This window comes from Saccopteryx leptura, chromosome 9, assembly GCF_036850995.1.
Source record: "Saccopteryx leptura isolate mSacLep1 chromosome 9, mSacLep1_pri_phased_curated, whole genome shotgun sequence".
NCBI lineage: Eukaryota > Metazoa > Chordata > Mammalia > Chiroptera > Emballonuridae > Saccopteryx > Saccopteryx leptura.
The window spans coordinates 53364482-53383292 of NC_089511.1; positions in this window are offsets into that span (position 1 = coordinate 53364482).

Here is an 18811-nt window from a genome sequence, read left to right on the forward strand (position 1 = left end):
TATTATCCCCATTGTTTAGATGGGAACATGAGACACATAGAGGTTAAGTAATTCTCCAACCTTTACACTATTTGTTAATGGGAGACAAGGGATTCAATCCCAGATATCTAGCTCCAGGGTGTGTGTATAACCACTGTAGGATTTTGTCTCTCCAACAGTAAATTCTCCTCATTGTTAAAGAGCCCTGGTGGACACTATTAATTTACTTAACATAAAATTCTACCTGAAAAAATAGAGTTTTTAAGTGTGCAAAACAGATAGCAGGATTTGATAAATTTTAACATGTGAAAAAGTATGGTTATAACTATTAATTTGCCATAATTTAATATTAGCTAGCAGTTGAATCCACATTGTCAAAAGAAAAAAATACCTCAGAAAACATTAATGTGGTTGAGGTCCATATCAAAATTATAATTATATCGTACCTGACCTGTGCCAATCCTATGCCACCTAAGCTTCTGTATTTGTATGTAATGTAAGGAGAAAAACAAACACACAAACAAATAAAAACAGCAGCAGCAACAGTTGCATTTCCAAAATAGGTGAACCAAGAAAAGGAGGGTTTCTGAGGGCATGATCTTTAAGAACATCTAAAGAAAAGCAGAGGCCTGACCTGTGGTGGTGCAGAGGATAAAGTATTGATCTAGAATGCTGAGGTTGCTGGTTTGAAGCTCCAGGGTTGCCTGGTCAAAGCATATATGAAAGTTGATGCTTTTTTATTCTTCCTGCTTCCTCTCTCTCTGGCCCCCTCTCTAAAATGAATAAATAAAATCTTCAAAGAAAGGCAAAGGACTACTTAAACATGTAAATAATTGGCATGTAGAAAAATAACTAGATCTCCACTATGCCATGCTACCTAGCAGAATTGGGTCAATGGGTAAAATGATATAGAAGCTGATTTCAAACCAACATAAAAAATTTTTGTGAAAGTGAAATTCAACATGGTATCATGAAAGAAGTGATCTTCATGTTCCTGGCATGTATAAGTAGAGAGAAGATTATTATCTTAATTAAGAAATACTATTCGCCTGACCAGACCGTGGTGCAGTGGATAGAGCATCGGACTGGGATGCAGAAGACCCAGGTTCAAGAACCCGAGGTCACCAGCTTGAGTGTGGGCTTATCTTGTTTGAGCAAAAGCTCACCAGCTTGGACCCAAGGTTGCTGGCTCGAGCAAGGAGGTTACTCGGTTTGCTGAAGGCCGGTGGTCAAGGCACATATGAGAAAGCAATCAATGAACAACTAAGGTGTTGCAATGAAAAACTAATGATTGATGCCTCTCATCTCTCTGTTTCTGTCTGTCTGTCCCTGTCTATTCCTCTCTCTGACTCTCTCTCTGTCTCTGTAAAGAAAAAAAAAAAAAAGAAATACTATTCAATGTAAAAAAATTAATTTCACAAAGGTCCCTAATTGAGGCTCAACTCATCAACATCTGATCTCTAATTAGATAACTTATGTGTAATTTCTTCTTAAATCTAAAATTAAGTAATACTGAGATTCTAAGATAACTGTAAGAATAAAGAAATCTCTGTGTGTTTAGTGTGTGCATGGCCAAGAAATGTACTAATGAACATATATTTGCTTTGGTATTTATTAATAGTAATCTAGAATTAATAACTGCTCTAAACCATTGCTTCTTTATTGGTAATATAGGATTCCTAACTATTAATGCCTACAAATTTAGATTGGTGGTTAGTAAGAGTTTAATAAATATTATTTTCTTCTCATTTTCATAAGAATAGAATTTTAATTCACAATATACATGTAATTTAAAGAAATATACTTTATTTTTTAATCATGCAATGTATCAGACATAATTTATATTTCTGCCAATGTCCATTCAGCTCCAGCCACATGAAAGACCCTCAGCCAACTGCAAATACAAATACCTCATTTCCCAACACTATCAATTTATTCTGTTTTCCAGAGTAGGTAGGGGCAGCATTCCTTGTAAAAGTCTCTTTTTCTCACAGGTCCTTAAATCTTTATCAGGAGCCTTTTCTCACCCACTCCAGCATTAGCTGGAGAGGCATGGTACAAGAATTTTTCTTCTGGTTCCATTAATCTCTTTATTTTTTCTTATCTATTCAATTCTGAGAAACTGTTTTGGTAGTCTTGGAGATGAATCATATTCACTTATAATTTCTCACAAAATTGTATTTACACAATGAATTTCTGTTTCCCAAGAACTGAAGCATTGGAGAAGCATACATGTGGAAGCATTCAGATGTTCTCTGTGTTCTTCCCAAAGTCTTCCCTTGAGACAATGCCTGAATGCCTCAAAAGAGAAAGATGGAAACACAGAAAGAAAGAATAAATTAAAAATATTTCAAAAAAAACTGTACTGTAGTTAAGACCAACAACTATTTCTAATGGTTGTCATTTCTAAAAACAATTTGAAGTTGACATTTATTACAATAATTTATAGATAAGGAAACCAAAATTACTAATTCAAACCAGTATGCATATGAGACTATATCACTCAATTTGCCTCTAATAAATTCTTTCCTCTATGTAGTATTTAATGATATAATTAGGAATTGTCAATATTACATGTTAGGCAGCAGTTTTGTTGTATTAAACCCTAGTTGCCTAAAAGATGTAAGGCTATTTTTAAGAGAATCATCAAATAAATTAATTCAAGGAGAGACACTTTCCATCATACAGAAAAGAAAATGTTTTCTCTTTCAGTTTCAGACTTTATTAGAAGCATCATTTAAAAAAGAAGATTGTGGAGAACACATGATGGTTTTATTTTTTTGCAATGAGGATTCAATAAAAAACAGAATATGTCTAATTTGAAATGTTAATGATGTGAAAACTAATGCTGTTTCTCAATCTTCATATTTCATTCATTTTCTTCTTGATTCAATTAGGTTTTTTATATTTTTGATATATCTGATTATATGTTCTGAATAAAAATGTGTTACTGAACTTGAGCTTATATTTTACATGGGCTCTGATTAACATAGTAATATCCATAGATACAAGAGCTATTTACTTTTGTTCATGCCATTGGTAAAATGGTATATTATTATATAAGCATTTAACTACTAAAATGTATTTACACCCATAACAAAAAGTAACATTAAAGTATAAATAGAGATAGAAATAGAACTTAAAGAATTTACATTGTGTGAATAATTATGCCTGATCATCTCATCAATGACCCCCCCAGTTGGCATCTATTCTATTGTCTATAATATACTTAATATTTCAATATTACCAGAGTATATAAATTAACCTTAATATATCCCTAGGGAAAAATATTTAACATTTAGATAGAATTTGAAATCTCCTAGGAAGACAAACACACTAAAGAGATGACTACAACAAGGATCACAGGAGTCTTTATCAATAGAAGGAATGTCGGAATTTATTTTTCTTTAGTAAAATGAGTTATATTCAAGAAAATGTGATTATTTCAAAAGAATTTATAATTCATAGGGCCTTTACATGGATTGTTGACTTTGGAATGTTCACTAATGTCCTCATTTCTTTCAAATATCTGTTTAAAGGCTATTTTCTTAATAAGATAAACTCTGATCACCCTATTTTTAAATTCTACTACTACCAATTCTGCCCAGCAGTCTTGGTTCCCTTTACCCAGTTCTGTTTTATTCTCTTTTGTATGTTTATTGCCTTCTAAGATACTTCCTAGTTTACTATGTTTAATTGTCTGACTTTTTCCTGTAAGGAAAAAGGGCATATACTTATAATATAAAGGCATATATTTTTGCTTTAAAAAATGCTGAAACACCAGTTTTTAGAATGGTCATTGTCACTCAATGGATGGTTAATATTTTTGGGGCAAATGAATTAAAAATACTACTTCTCTTTGTTGTTTTCCCTTTACTATTATATACTTTCATGTCCAAAGCTATATATATATTTGGTATTTATATATATATATATATATATATATATATATATATATATATATATATATATTTGGTATTTATAATGTGATTTTTTTTCTTCTGTTCATCTTTTATTATCACTTTAATAATAAATTTAATAATACATTTCTCTGATTGTTAAAAATGCTTAAAATTTATAGAAAAAGCCTGACTAGGCAGTGGATAGAGCATTGGACTGGGATGTGGAGGATCCATGTTCGAGACCCCAAGGTCACCAGCTTGAGCGTGGGCTGATCTGGTTTGAGCAAAAGCTCACTAACTTGGACCCAAGGTCGCTGGCTCAAGCAAGGGGTTACTCGGTCTGCTCTAGCCCCCACAGTCAAAGCACATATGAGAAAGCAATCAATGAACAACTAAGATGTCACAATGAAAAACTAATGATTGATGCTTTTCATCTCTTTCTGTTCCTGTCTGTCTGTCCCTATCTATCCCTCTCTCTGACTCTCTCTCTGTCTCAGAAAAAAATATTATAGAAAAAAAATTGAACATGCAATCTTCTACAAAACAAAATTCTCAAACCTCAGTGTCGTGGAAAAAGCAGAGACATCAACTAAAATTGTAGAATTTTAGTTCAAGTCCCCCAAACTTTAGTTCAATAAGTCTAGAAAGAGGCACAGATATCAGATAATTTGGATACAGGCGATCATATGATAACAGTTTGAGAAATACTTTGGGCTGCCCACAAATTGAATATATTAAACTCTCTCTCTAAGTGATAAACATTTCTATTGATTTTTAACTAATAAAAATATAATATACTTACAGTTTGTTTTCCATGGGTAAATTGAAATAGTAAAGAACAGATTGTTTCTTTGTTTTCTGGTACATTTATTGATTCCCCATATTAATTTAAGTTAAATGACAATATGACAATCTACAAAATAAATTTTCTTCAGCTAGATACTTTTCTGTCTTAGCTGATTTTAATTTATAAGTAAAATTTAAGTTCTAATTTTAGCAATAAACCTTGTAACTGCCACCAAATTTTGTCATTTAGACAAGGTAATTAAAATGTAGTCATTTATTTTGCAGAGAATTCCAACGATTAGTATAATCTAAACATATTTTTGTCAAGAGTGCTTTAGCTACATTACCAATTCAGACTTTCATCTCAATTTATGTTACTGTTTAAAAAGTTAATATATTCTGTTTTCTTTCTTTTTTAAGGCAAATTTTATTTTATTTGCAGCAGTAATTACTCTAACAAATCTTGACAGCAAATACAGATGAATCTCTCTGTTATGAAACACAATTTGTCATTCTTGGTATACACAATATCCACATACTTGCCTAAAATTTATTCAACTGTAAAGAAAAAAATTGAACTAGCAGAAAAAGATACAATAAATAACAACATAATATAATGTAACAACATAACGTACATAACAGAACATAACATAACAACATAACATAACATAACATTACACAACAACATAACATAACAACAGTAAATTAGGGTAGTAGAAATAAGGTATGGGTCAGACACTTTTTATTTTTGTATCAACCTTCTTATTATTAGTTTCTTGATTATTTCCTTAATAAAGCTTCTTAAAAACACCAGCACTATTTGAATATCTGAAATGTAGAAGTATGAAGGAGCCTTGGCCAGATGGCTCTGTTGGAGCATCAACCTGATCTGCAGAGGTTGCAGGTTCACTCCCCAGTCAGAGAACATACAAAAACAGATTGATATTTCTATTTTCTTCCTCCTTTCTCTCTCTCTAAATATCAATAAAAATGTTTAAAAATAAAAAATAATGCCAGAAGCAACAATTTACTTCTAAAAATTATATTAAAAATAAGTATGTATTAACTTCCCTCTGGCTGTAGATATGAAGATATGTCTATAGAGGAAAAGGAATAACTGAACTAAATCCCTCTTAAACTTAAAAACAGAAAAGAGACATCTTCAACTGAGATATTACTGCAAATGTAATTATTCACATTATCTTAGATATATCCCATTTACCCCTGTGTTTAGTCCTCATATAAGTCATTCTGAGGTTTCAGTGATTTTAGGTTGGGTTCTTCTATCCCATTGTCAAAGGGCTACAGAATTAGTTTGGAATTTGGTCCTATAAGCATTTATTCAACATATAGCATACAGTAAATATGTGCTTAATATTGGCAAGGAGGAATGAGACTGTAGATAAAAGAAAAGGCCCTGCAATAAAAGTATTTATCAAACAAAGTGATAAAATTAAAATTTAAAAATAATTTTAGAGACTGGTATTGCCACACAGATAATTATAATTATATAAAGTTTTAAGTGAGAGAGAACCAAGATGACAGTGGAGTAGCCAGATGCACAGACTCCCAGCTCACACCACCAAACTGGATTACAAATTAATTTAGGAACAAACACCATGAAAACTAACTTTGGATTAAAAAAAAAACAGGTCTCAAAAACTATGGAACAAAGAAAAAGCCATACTGAGCCTGGTAGGGAGTGCTGAGGTGCAGTGGTTCTCCCCTGCTTCCAGGAACCAAGGTAAATTGAGACCAAGAGCCCAGAAGGGCTCTTATTCCAAGGAGAAAAGCAGAAAATATTGCCCACAGCCACTTGCCTGGGGACCTGGGAATGAGGTGTGCTGAGAGGGCTGGCTTGTCTTCCAAAAGGAAAGTGAGGAGAGAGAAACAGATGATGATGGGCAGAGGAATTCATGGGATGACCTGAGAAGCTGACTTATCCAGTGTGGAGGTGGCTATAGCTGGGGGAGAGGTTAAACCCTCAGCAAAGCACAAGCCTAAAGTGGTTCCGGGTGATCCACCTCCAGAAAGCTCTCCAGCTCCAATCAGAGCAAGAAGACACAGCTAAAAACAGAAAGTGGGGGGGGGGGGAAGGGCAGTAACTCAGGTCTCTATGGAGACCTCCCTCTACACCTCCCTCTACTGAAATGGAGAAGGCACCCCGTCCCTCGAGAGAAACTGGCAGATTGGGCCTTCAGAGTCCCAGGTTACTCCCACTGCATTCCTGGATACAGCTTCAAATAAGCTGCCTGCTGAGATCAGTAAACAAGACTATCACTGAGTTAAGAAAACTGAGAAGAAAACAAACAAATCAAGACTTCAAAGAGGCTCTACTAGGTAAGGAGATCACAGCTGGAAAAAGCTTACAAGTCATAGAGAGTAATGGGTGGTTAGAGAAGCATAAGTCATATGCTTCAACAAGATAAATCCCCTGATAAAATCTTAGATGAATAGAAGTAATCAAATTACCAGATGCAGAATATAAAATAATGATTTTTATTATGCTTAAAGATCTCAAAGCTACAATGGATGTACTTAGTGAATACTTCAATAAGGAAATTGGAAGCATCAAAAAGGGCATGGAAATCATAAAGAAAAACCAGACAGAAATGACAAACACAATATCAGAAATGAAGACTACACTGTAAGGAATTAAAAGCAGTCTGGATGAAGCAGAGGATCGAATCAGTGACTTAGAGGACAAGATAAGTGAAAGCATGGAAGTAGAGCAGCAAAAAGAAAAGAGACTAAAAAAATCTCAGGAAAGCCTGACCTGTGGTGGTGCAGGGGATAAAGTTTTGACCTATAACAATGAAGTTGCTGGTTCAAAACCCAGCACTTCTCTGGTCAAGGCACATATGGGAGATGATGCTTCCTGCTCCTCTACCCTTTCTCTCTCTCTCTCTCTTCTCTCTAAAGTGAATAAAAAAAAATAAAAAAAAATTTCAGGAAATCTAAGAGAGCTCTGTGACAACCTAAAGAGAAACAACATTCGCATCATAGGGGTTCCTGAAGAAGAAGAGAAAGAACAAGGGTTCGTTAGGGACCTTGATCAATGAAATCATAGCTGAAAACGTCCCTAAATTGATGCAGAAAAAAGTCACACAAGTTCAAGAAGCACAGAGAATTTCATTAAAGAGAAACCAAAAAAAATCTACACCAAGACACATCATAATTAAAATACCAAAGCTAAGAGATAAAGAGAAAATATTAAAAGCTGCTAGAGAGAGAGAAAATAAAAGACTATCACCTACAAAGGAGCCCTCATAAGGATGACATCTGACTTCTCAACAGAAACACTTGAGGCCAGAAGAGAATGGAAAGACATATTCAAAGTAATGCAGAACAAGAGCCTACAACCAAGACTTCTTTATCCAGCAAGGCTATCATTTAAAATTGACGGAGAAATAAAAAGCTTCCCAGACAAAACAAACAAACAAACAAAAAAAAAACCCCAAAAACAACAACAAGGAATTCATTAAACCAAACCAATGCTGCAAGAAATGTTAAAGGGCCTGTTGTAAACAGAACAAAGTGGGAAAAGAAAATAGTAAAAGAGAAATATAACTTTAAAGAATAAAATGGCAATAAACAACTACATATCAATAATAACCTTAAATGTAATTGGATTAAGTGCTTCAATCAAAAGACATAGGGTAGCTGAATGAATAAGAAAACAAGACCTGTACGTATGCTGTCTACAGGAGACACACCTCAAAGTTTTAAGTGAACAGAACTTCCATCCTTATAATGAGAATAAATGTGAAAGACCAAAAAGAGGGGTTTTTTTGTTTTTGTTTTTTTTTAATTAACCCACCAGATCCCTGAGGACACAGAATTACCATTTTGTTATTTTCTATTTGTGAAGTTTGTGTTAAGAACTTGATACATGTTAATATCAGCATTTCTAATTATGTGATCATTGTTCTCTTTTAATATTTTCCCAGATATTTAAGGGGCTGACTGTCTAGGAACCAAATTACTCCAATTAGAAAGTACTTAAGGAATCAGGAAAGTGAAAGAGAAATAGGAGCTATTCTATAAGCAAGGAATGTGAGAGAAAAATGGAGGAGGATCAGGAAACATCAACTCCCATATGTACCTTGACCAGATAAGCCTAGGGTTTCAAACCAGTGACCTCAGGGTTCAAGGTCAATGCTTTATCCACTGCACCACCACAAGTCAGGCAATTCTGGTGGACATTACTCCTTTTGGGACTGCAGGTACTTTTGACCATTGTTACTCTCTCATCTGGAAGGCCTAAGAGACAACTTGAGATGACTTATCCTGAATTTTGCTCCTCCATTACTTACAATGGTTTGTACACACTTAATTTTTTGCACCAAATTCCTTCCTCCTTGAATCCTGAAATGGTTTGTAAGCACTTAGTTTCTTGCACCAAATTTCTTCTTTCATGAATCCTGAAAGATTTATGTTTTCCAGATCCTACCTGACACTGATCTTTATAAACAATGTTTTGTCCCTAGTGAGTTTAGGCATATTAAGGCCATGGTCAGATTTACTCAAATACATATTTATTCTTTTTTTCTAAAGAATACACAACACCATTATTTCTAGACCAAAGAAAATACAGAAACTATATACTTAAATTTTAGCAGATTAGTAAAAAATAATTGACCTTAAGTGAAACTTTATGTAGATAAAATTCCCTGAAAACTTCAATAAGTCAGAATAATGAGTTGTATTCAATTTGTCACCTTAATATGTAGGAAACAATATAGCCAGGTTTGCTTTTTTTGAACAGTTTACAGAAAACCTGGAAAGCTTGAAAGAAGATATTTTTAAAGATAATAAGGCAAATATATTGCACATCTAAGTAAAATGAAAACAATTCTTCTTCTTAATAGAAATGTATAGAATTATTACTAGCTTTAAAGTATTATGCCCATAGGTCCTTTGAAATGTTCTGCCAACAAAATGTTTCAATAGTATTAGTGTAAATTACATCTGAGTAAATATGATAGAAGAGAATCATAAGGAATTGCATATATATGTACCCTTGAGCAGAATTTGGTTTAATATTTGATAGAGCTATAAGTTAAACTTTAATACCTATAATGTTCTTTGGATGGTCTTGTTTTTATTTATTCTAGCATGATTGTATAAACACACAATATTGTCTATACCCCTAAGAAGTTCAAAGATTATTTTTAAAGTTTCAATTTTTTTATTTTTTGGCCTGACTCAGAAAGGAAGCACATTTTTTTGGATGTTGTAATAGTTGGGTTACAAATTATTTGACAGCTCTGTTATATAGCTGTATTTGCAGGGATAGGCTTTGTTACAGCACATATCCAGGAATGTATATAGCTCCATCAAACTAAGAAATGGCAGTAATATAAGAACATGTGTTGTAAATGGAGCAGTTTAGCAAAACATTTAACAATAATTTTGCTGGAGATTGCAGTAAAGGGAACAAAGAGTTCACATATTAGGCCTGCAATGTTCTTTCTCATATAGATTTACAAAGAGGTGATTAAACATCATTTTCTCTTTATATCTACCATTTCACCATTTGAGGCTTTGTGCACTAACTTTAAGCAGCAATATAATTATGGTTTAGGAGGCAACTACTTTTTTATTTATTGTAATGTATTTTTAAGCAGAGAGCAGAAAGTAATGTATCTATGGTAAATGCCATAGTTGAGATATTTTAATAACTAGAAAATTTGATTAAAGCCACTAATCTGAAGTATGCATAACAAATCAAAATCTGCATCCTTAATGAAAAAGATCATATACAAGATTTATTAGACATTATATATGTAGCTTTATTTAATGTTTTTAAAAATAATTTCAATTTCTGAGTTAAATAAATTATTTGCAATCATTTTTAAGACAATAGAAAATTTAAAGATATAACAAACCAATCATATATTTATGTGTATTATTGTAATTTCTAAATAATTCTCTATTAATATGATATACAAGATGTAAATTATAATAGGTAACTGAATACATAGGATTCTAAAATTTAAAGATTTTTACTTATATAAACTATAAGATGCAAATTATAGTAAGCCCCTGAATATATAGGATTCCAAAACTTAAAGTGGACTTTATTTGTGATGGATGTATTCTTTTGTTTTCTGAAACAGTAACATTTAGAGTTATATTTCTAAGGTGTGTGCTTATTATGTATTGATACTCAAAGATTACAATGCAAGTTTCTTACTCAAGGAGAAAGCCTAAATGAGGCATCTGAATGATAATGCCCAGTTGGAATCAGAGATGGAAGGGGTGGAGACTTATAAGATCTCCATAAGGAGGTAGTTCAAATTCTCCTATGGAAAGTTAATAATGAGAATGTGTGGCCAAGGTCTGATATTTAAGGCATGACTATAACATACACCACTCTTCAGAGTAAAAGAGACACTATGGTTGGCTATCCCTGGTTCCAAATCCAAGGTAGATCTTCTACTGGATCAGATGGAGGCTGTTTTTTAAAGCACAGATCCATGATTTTCATCAGGAAGAGAGTCCAAAAATTGCAAGGTGGATATCTTTGATGGTGTAAAAAGTGAAGACTCCTTAACTTAGAGCTCAGTTTTCTGAAAATGTTTGATAAACATATCTTCTGGGAGCTTGCCTCTGAATATTTTGGTTTAATTGTCTTAATAAGTATCTGCTGGTTGGTAGCTGTTTCTCTCCAGAAAGAGTTCTTTCTGAAGCACAAGAAGTTATTAAGTAGCCTTGAAGGATCACTTTGAAATTCAAGAGTTTTTACAAGAGGCTTTAACTGTTTTTTTTTTTTGTAATTTTTTTCTCTAGTCTTGAATTCTGTTCTACTCTTTTAAGTTCTTCTGATATTTTCTGCCCTTTATCTCCAAATATTTTTCTGGAATCTGTTTCTGTAGAAAAGATGTGGTTTTCTGAAGGCAGTAGAGGTAAAGCCTTCTACTTGGGCTGCCATGTTGACCAGATGACATATTTGAGCTTATCTATTTTTTGGTTAGCGTGGTATGGACTCTTTTCTGTCTGAAAGTTCAATTGTATCCTCCATAAAACTTGTAATATTTACATAAAATCCTGCCTTTTAATTATTTTATATTTCTATTTGTTCTCAAATTGACTTGGAAATTTTTCATTATATTTTTCAAACATCTTTAGTGATTGTTTACACCAAGATACTTCCTCAGAATAAATTTTTAAATTTTTACTTATTTATTTTTTATTGAGATAATATTAGTTTACAACACTATATAAGTTTCAGATGAACAACAGTATAATTTGACACTTGTGTATTATTACATCATTCTCACTTCCAAAATTCTAGTTTCTATCCATCACCGTACTATTGATTTTTTTTTTACCTGTTTCCTCTGGTAACTATTGTTGGCCTCTATGAATTTGTTTTGTTTGTGCATTTTTAAAATTCCATATATGAGTAATATACAATTGACTTTTTTCATAAATTCCTCTAGGTTCATCCATATTGTCACAAATGGCAGGATTTTACTTTTTTTATGGCTAAGTAGCATGCAGTTGTTGTTTGCTTATCTTGATTATTACAAATAATGCTGCAATGAGCTTAAATGTGCATATATCTTTTTAAGTTAGTGTTTTCATATTCTTTAGATAATTACCAAGAAATGGAATAGCTGGATTTAATAGTAGTTTTATTCTGAATATTTTGAGGAATCACCATACTCTTTTTTTTTTTTTTTTTTTCATTTTTCTGAAGCTGGAAACAGGGAGAGACAGTCAGACAGACTCCCGCATGCGCCCAACCGGGATCCACCCAGCACGCCCACCAGGGGTGACGCTCTGCCCACCAGGGGGCGATGCTCTGCCCATCCTGGGCATCTCCATGTTGCGACCAGAGCCACTCTAGCGCCTGAGGCAGAGGCCACAGAGCCATCCCCAGCGCCCGGGCCATCTTTGCTCCAATGGAGCCTTGGCTGCGGGAGGGGAAGAGATAGACAGAGAGGAAAGCACAGTGGAGGGGTGGAGAAGCAAATGGACGCTTCTCCTGTGTGCCCTGGCCGGGAATCGAACCCTGGTCCTCTGCACACTAGGCCACCATACTCTTTTCTGTAGTGCCTGTACTAGTTTATATTGTTGCCAATAGTGTGTGAGTATTTCCTTTTTTTCCAATCTTCTTCAACACTTGTTTCTTTTTTTTTTAAATCATAGACATTTTAACAGGTATGATGAAATGATATATCATTGTGGTTTTGATTTGTATTCCCTAATGAGATTGAATATCTTATGTACATGTTGGCCATTTGTATGTCTTCTTTAGAAAAAAATATCTGATCAGATCCACTATCCATTTTTTAAATTTGGTTGCTTATTTTTTTTGTTGTTGAGGTGTATGAATTTTTTGTTTGTTTGTTTTTGTACATGTTGGATATTAACACCTTATTGGTTTGCAAATAAATATGTTTTCCTATTTGGTAAGTTGCTTTTTTATTTTGTTGATGGTTTCCTTTGCCTTACAGAGCTTTTTAGTTTGATATAGTCTTGTTTATTTTTGTTCTTGTTTTTTTTTACCTTTGAAGACAAGTTCACAAAAACATTGTTAAGAAATTATCAAGGAGCTTGTATGTATTTTATGGTTTCCAGTCCTACATTCAAGTCTTTAATCCATTTGATTTCATTTTTGTGTATGGTATAATATAGTAGTCTACTTTCATTTTTCTACATGTAGCTATGCTGTTTTTCCAATAACATTTATTGAAAAGACTTTCCATTTTTATTGTAGGTTCTTAATTTCATTGTAGTAAGAGTTGCCCATATATGTGTGACTTATGTCTGGGTTCTAAATTCTGTTCCATTGGTCTATATTTCTGTTTTTCTACCAGTATCTTATTGTTTTGCTTACTGTTTTGTAGTATAGTTTGAAATCAGAAAGTATGAGAACTCTGGCATTGCTCTTTTTTCTATAAATAACTTTAGCTATTGTTTTAGGGTCTTCATAGTTTCATACAAATTTTAAGATTTATTTTGTTTTGCTTCTGTGGAAAATGCCATTGGCATTGTGATAGAGTTTGCATTGATTGAATCTGTAGATTATTTCAGGTAATATGAATATTTTAACAATGTTAATTCTTTCAATCCAGGAGCACAGGATATCTTTCTATTAATTAGTGTTTTATTCAATTTCTTTCAATAATGTGTTATAGTTTTCCATGTACATGTCATTCACCTCCTTGATTAAATTTACTCCTATTTTATTTCTTTCTTTCTTTATTTATTTATTTACTGTTGCTTTTGTAAATGGGTTTTTTACTTAATTTCTTTTTCTAATTTTTTGTTGTTAATACACAAAAATTCAAAAATTTTTGTAAATTGATTTTGTACCCTGCAACTTTACTGTAATTGTTTACTAATTCTAACAGATTTTGGGTAGAGTCAAAGTAAATCTTTTCATTTTGTTTCTCCAATGCCTGTCATCACTCTTTGATTATATACTCATAAGGTGACCAATCATCTTCCTTTAGGAAGGACAGTCATTCTTTTGTAAGTTCCATCCTCCCTCAAATAGTGTCCTCCTACATGTCCTCCTTTTTGATATTGGAAGACTTATCTGTAAATGTACATATTTAATCAATGAAGAGTTGATCCATCATGTGTGATGTGATGTATTTGTACTTGACATGATGATTCGTCAAGGATCAGTACAGTGCAGCAAGATGTGATTATGAGATGCATGCGCTCCGTATGGGAGACCTTGAGAGAGCACGTGATATACCGAGCTCACAGATGGCTTTGATACTTCTTACTGAAACATGACATGGCACATACGACATTGTAGACCCACGATTATTTCTTTCTCAATGAATATTCAATCATAGACAGGTAAGCACAATTCATGTTTTATTAATTCATTATCTATTTAATAATTTCCAAATATGTATAATTTTATTTACAAGTATTTTCCTGAAATTGGAGTTCTAAAGTGGAAATCTAACCTCAAACTATATTGATCAATAACACATTTTGATTAAATAGTTGCATAAAATAGATGTTTTTTAATTAGAAAATGATAATAAACCCGAATATCACTCCAAATTAGTGGTTTTGTTTGATATTTAGTTTTATTAAATGAGTACTCTTTTTTACAATTATTATTAAAAATTAATAGGCATGTAAACATAATTACAATATAAAATATTACAAATGTTTCTATTATGTATTTATCATAGTGTAGTGTATTATTGTTGCAATGAATAAAACGTTTCTTTTATTTATGATATTGTTTTCTTCAATTTGTTTTTGTCCTCCTTTTCATTGTAAAACAGTTGGTCACCTTAATATTCATCATCTAAAATCACACAATGAAGTTCTTTACATTTTAAATATATTTTGAAACACTTCCCAATTTAATGTTCATTCACATAAAGAATTCCATGTAATCCTGGAAAACAGAACAGCTAGTAATTTCAGGTTCTGGGGGAGAATGATGCGGAATGAAGAAATAAGATTAAAGAGAAAAAAGATGGGATCAGGAGGCCTCTGCCAGCTGATACCAAGCCAGAGTGAGAGAGCTCCTGGTCTGCTTTATTATATATTGTAAAGAATTAAAGCCTTTAAGCCATATGCAAATAAGGAAGTCTCTGATACAAAGTCATTCATCTGAGGCATAAACGGGGAATCCTCATAAGAGTGCACCCCCTCCAATGCAACAGTCAAGGGTGTGGGGAAAATCTTAGTCTTAAAAAGGATGTTGAGAAGATCTTAGTCTTAAAAGGGTAGGGAAGAGCTTAGTCTTAAACTAAGCCCCAGGCTATAAGGACTTTGTCAGATTACAGCCTGTCTCCCACAATGTATTATAAGGAGAGTTTACAATAATAAAATAGAGACAATGATAGACTCTTATCAGATTCTGGAAAACCAGGCCCAGCTTTTAGTGTTTGGAATAATATTTTATTATTTTTACATAATTTTAATTTAAGATAATTATTATTTTTTTTAATTTTGATTTTTTTTTGAGAGAGAGAAAAGGAGAAGCAGGAAACATCAATGCATAGTAGTTGTTTCCCGTATGTGCCTTGACCAGGCAAGAACAAGGTTTCAACCAGTGACCTCGATGTTCCAGGTTGATACTTTATCCACTGTGCCACCACAGGTCAGGCTAAAAGGAATTACTTTGCAACATGTTTTAAAGCTTTGTTTTCTGTGGTCAACATTATCTCCTGTGGTCAGATTGGTCTAACATGTCTAAATCCTCTTTTGATATTCCATTTCAAGATTATTACTCCATCCTCTGGTAGCCTTGTTTTTCTTGTGCTGAGTAGTATTGCTAATTTCATTTAGACTGGCATTTAATAGTTGCTTTTGTGTTATTTCTTTCTGACCATTGCGAGCCACAGAGTAACTTCATTATTAGAAACCACAACTGCCCACTGGGACACATTATTCCAGGTGGAGTCTGCTTCTAAATGAACTGTGAGCCTTACCTAAGTCACAATAGTAACACATTACTTATTTCCATAGTAAATCCCAATTTTAGCTCAAATGGTACAGTTGCCCTGGTAGCTCAAAGGAAAATCAGGTCAGGCTGTGAACAAAAGGTTAAATAGCTAAGGTAAAAACTGGAACAGATAGATGCCTGAAACATTAGAATTTCTAGGACAGGACCAGAGTAGCCTGTATGTTAAGGGCTGTTCCATAGTTTGAGACCACCTGATTTCTTTTCTGAAACTCAACTATGTAGTACCCAAAGAGATCTAAACAAAACATAATATGTACATCAATATGGGATACTAAAATATGTTTTAATAAATTAGAAGAAATTAAAAGAGTTATTAATGGTGATGGAATAAGATGACTTGGGGCAGTAAAAACACAATACAATATACAGATTATATATTGTAGAATTGTATATCTGAAACTTACATAATTTTATTAACTGGTGTCAACCCAGTAAATTAAATAACAAAGAAGGCTAGAAAGACAAATCAGTTAATTAAAAAATAATAATAAAGCAAACAAAAATAAAAGAATAATATGATAGACCTAAAACCAAACATATCAATAATCACTTTAAATACAAATTATCTATAAACACTAGTTAAAACACATTCTCAGGTTGGATAACAAAGTAATACCAAATTTTATGTAGTATACAAAAAACTAATTTTGTATCTAATGTAATAAGTAGGTTACAAGAATAAAAATGGAGAAAAATATACCAATCAACTCTGATAAAAATGATGAAGTGGTTCCATTAATATCAGAGTATACATAAGAACAAAGAATAATTTCAGGTATAAAAAAAGTGTAATTTATAGTTACAAAAAGTCAGTTTGCTAGGAAGATTTAACAATCCTAAGTAAGCATGCACATCTAAACAGAGTTTCAAAATGTATTAAAAAGCTGACAGAAATTAAAGTAAAAATAGATGAATCCACTATTTTAGTTGAAGACTTCAACACTTTTCTGTCAGTATTAAAATTAATTTTCAGACAACCAGAGAAGATAAAAAAAACTAAAAACATTACCACCAAATGGATCTAACTGACATTTACAGAACACACCACACACCAGAATATGATCTTCAACTGTGCCTGAAATATTCACCACAACAGATCATATCTTATACATAAAACAAATCTTGAAAGCTGTAAAAGAATTGAAATCATACTAACTATGTTCTCTTGCCATAATGGAAATAAACTAGCAAGAAATAATAGAAGGTATCTAAATATTTAAAAATCAACCCACACTATTCCATACAATACATTGCCTAAAGATAAAGTCTCAAGAAAGTATTTTGAATTGCATAAATATGAAATATGGCCTAATAGGTTTTGTGGGATACAGCTAAAATACAGAACGAATAAGGGACAGTCAGTTGCACAAGTCCTTAGTATGCTGATTTATAAAGATGTTGAATTATTACAGGAAATATAATATGTCAATTGGGTCCTGTTCTTCACACGGGGCTCCACTTGTGGAGACAGTAACTACTTGGAGACCATATGGAGTACACCAAGGAACCGAGGAACACTGCCTCACAATCCCCTATACTGGTTTCAGGAGACAGCCATAACCCCAGTTCTTATGGGTATTTATTGATACAGACAAACAGAAGCAAGGACAAGAATCAGGGTGTCAGGAAGCAGAAAGGAGAATGGGGAAGTTTATTTAGAGCAGATAAAAGGGCAAGGGAGCTCAAATGTCACCACCTATTGATTAATCAGAATTGCTAATTATATCTCTATTGTGCTGCTTTCAGAATAGTACTGTTCAGTACTTTGGTCAGTAAAACCACTGTGGCTTTTGCCTCAGGGCACTGAACTCTGTCCTTGCTCTATGTTCATATTTAGAGCCTCTATAATAATAAAATGAAATGAAAATTTTCAGGAAGAACTTATTTAAGTATTAAATAAATACCAAAGTACTTGGATGTATAAAAAGAGATAGTAGCTAAATTGACTCCTAACATTATGAGTCTCCATTTGTTTACCATATACAGTTTGTGTTCCGCCTTTTGGGAAAGCGTAAGTTTGGATTTAGAGTTAAATGCTCTGGATACAGGAAAGTAACCTTCACTTTGAGTGCTATGAGTGTAAGAGTACCTCCTGTCTACTTTTGCCCCCAAACAGAGCTCAACTTCTCTCCTAAATATATGTTGAATGTGATATTATTTTGGTTTTTAAATAAGTACAACTCATGTGATCAATGTAACAAAGTCTTAGTTGACTAGATTTTTCATCTGTCTTGATCAATCTAAAGGTTCAATAGATTTATACAAAAAATGCAAAATAAGGGTTCTTGAAAAGATGAAAGTAGGCATATTAATAGATTTTTCTCTGCCTAGTCTCTGTCTTCAGGGACTCAGGATATTAATTTATTCTCCTTTGTCCTTAGAGGTCTCTTAATTCTCTGACATTGTAAGCAAAATGCTATGTGAACACTCATTTTTATTAAAAAAAAAAGAGAAATTAAATCTCAAAGGTGATTTAAATTTTTTTATTAAATGTTAAAGTTTTTAAGAAAGTTTTTTTTTAAAAAAGAAGCAATTACTTCAAGAGTCAGTTCTTCTTATTTGAAGAAGACCTGAGAGTAACTGAAAGCTTAGAAATATAAATCAAATTACTTGAGAGTGTCTCTAAACCAGCAAGAATTTGTCACAATGATCAAACATTTCAGTTACAGCCTATCCTGTT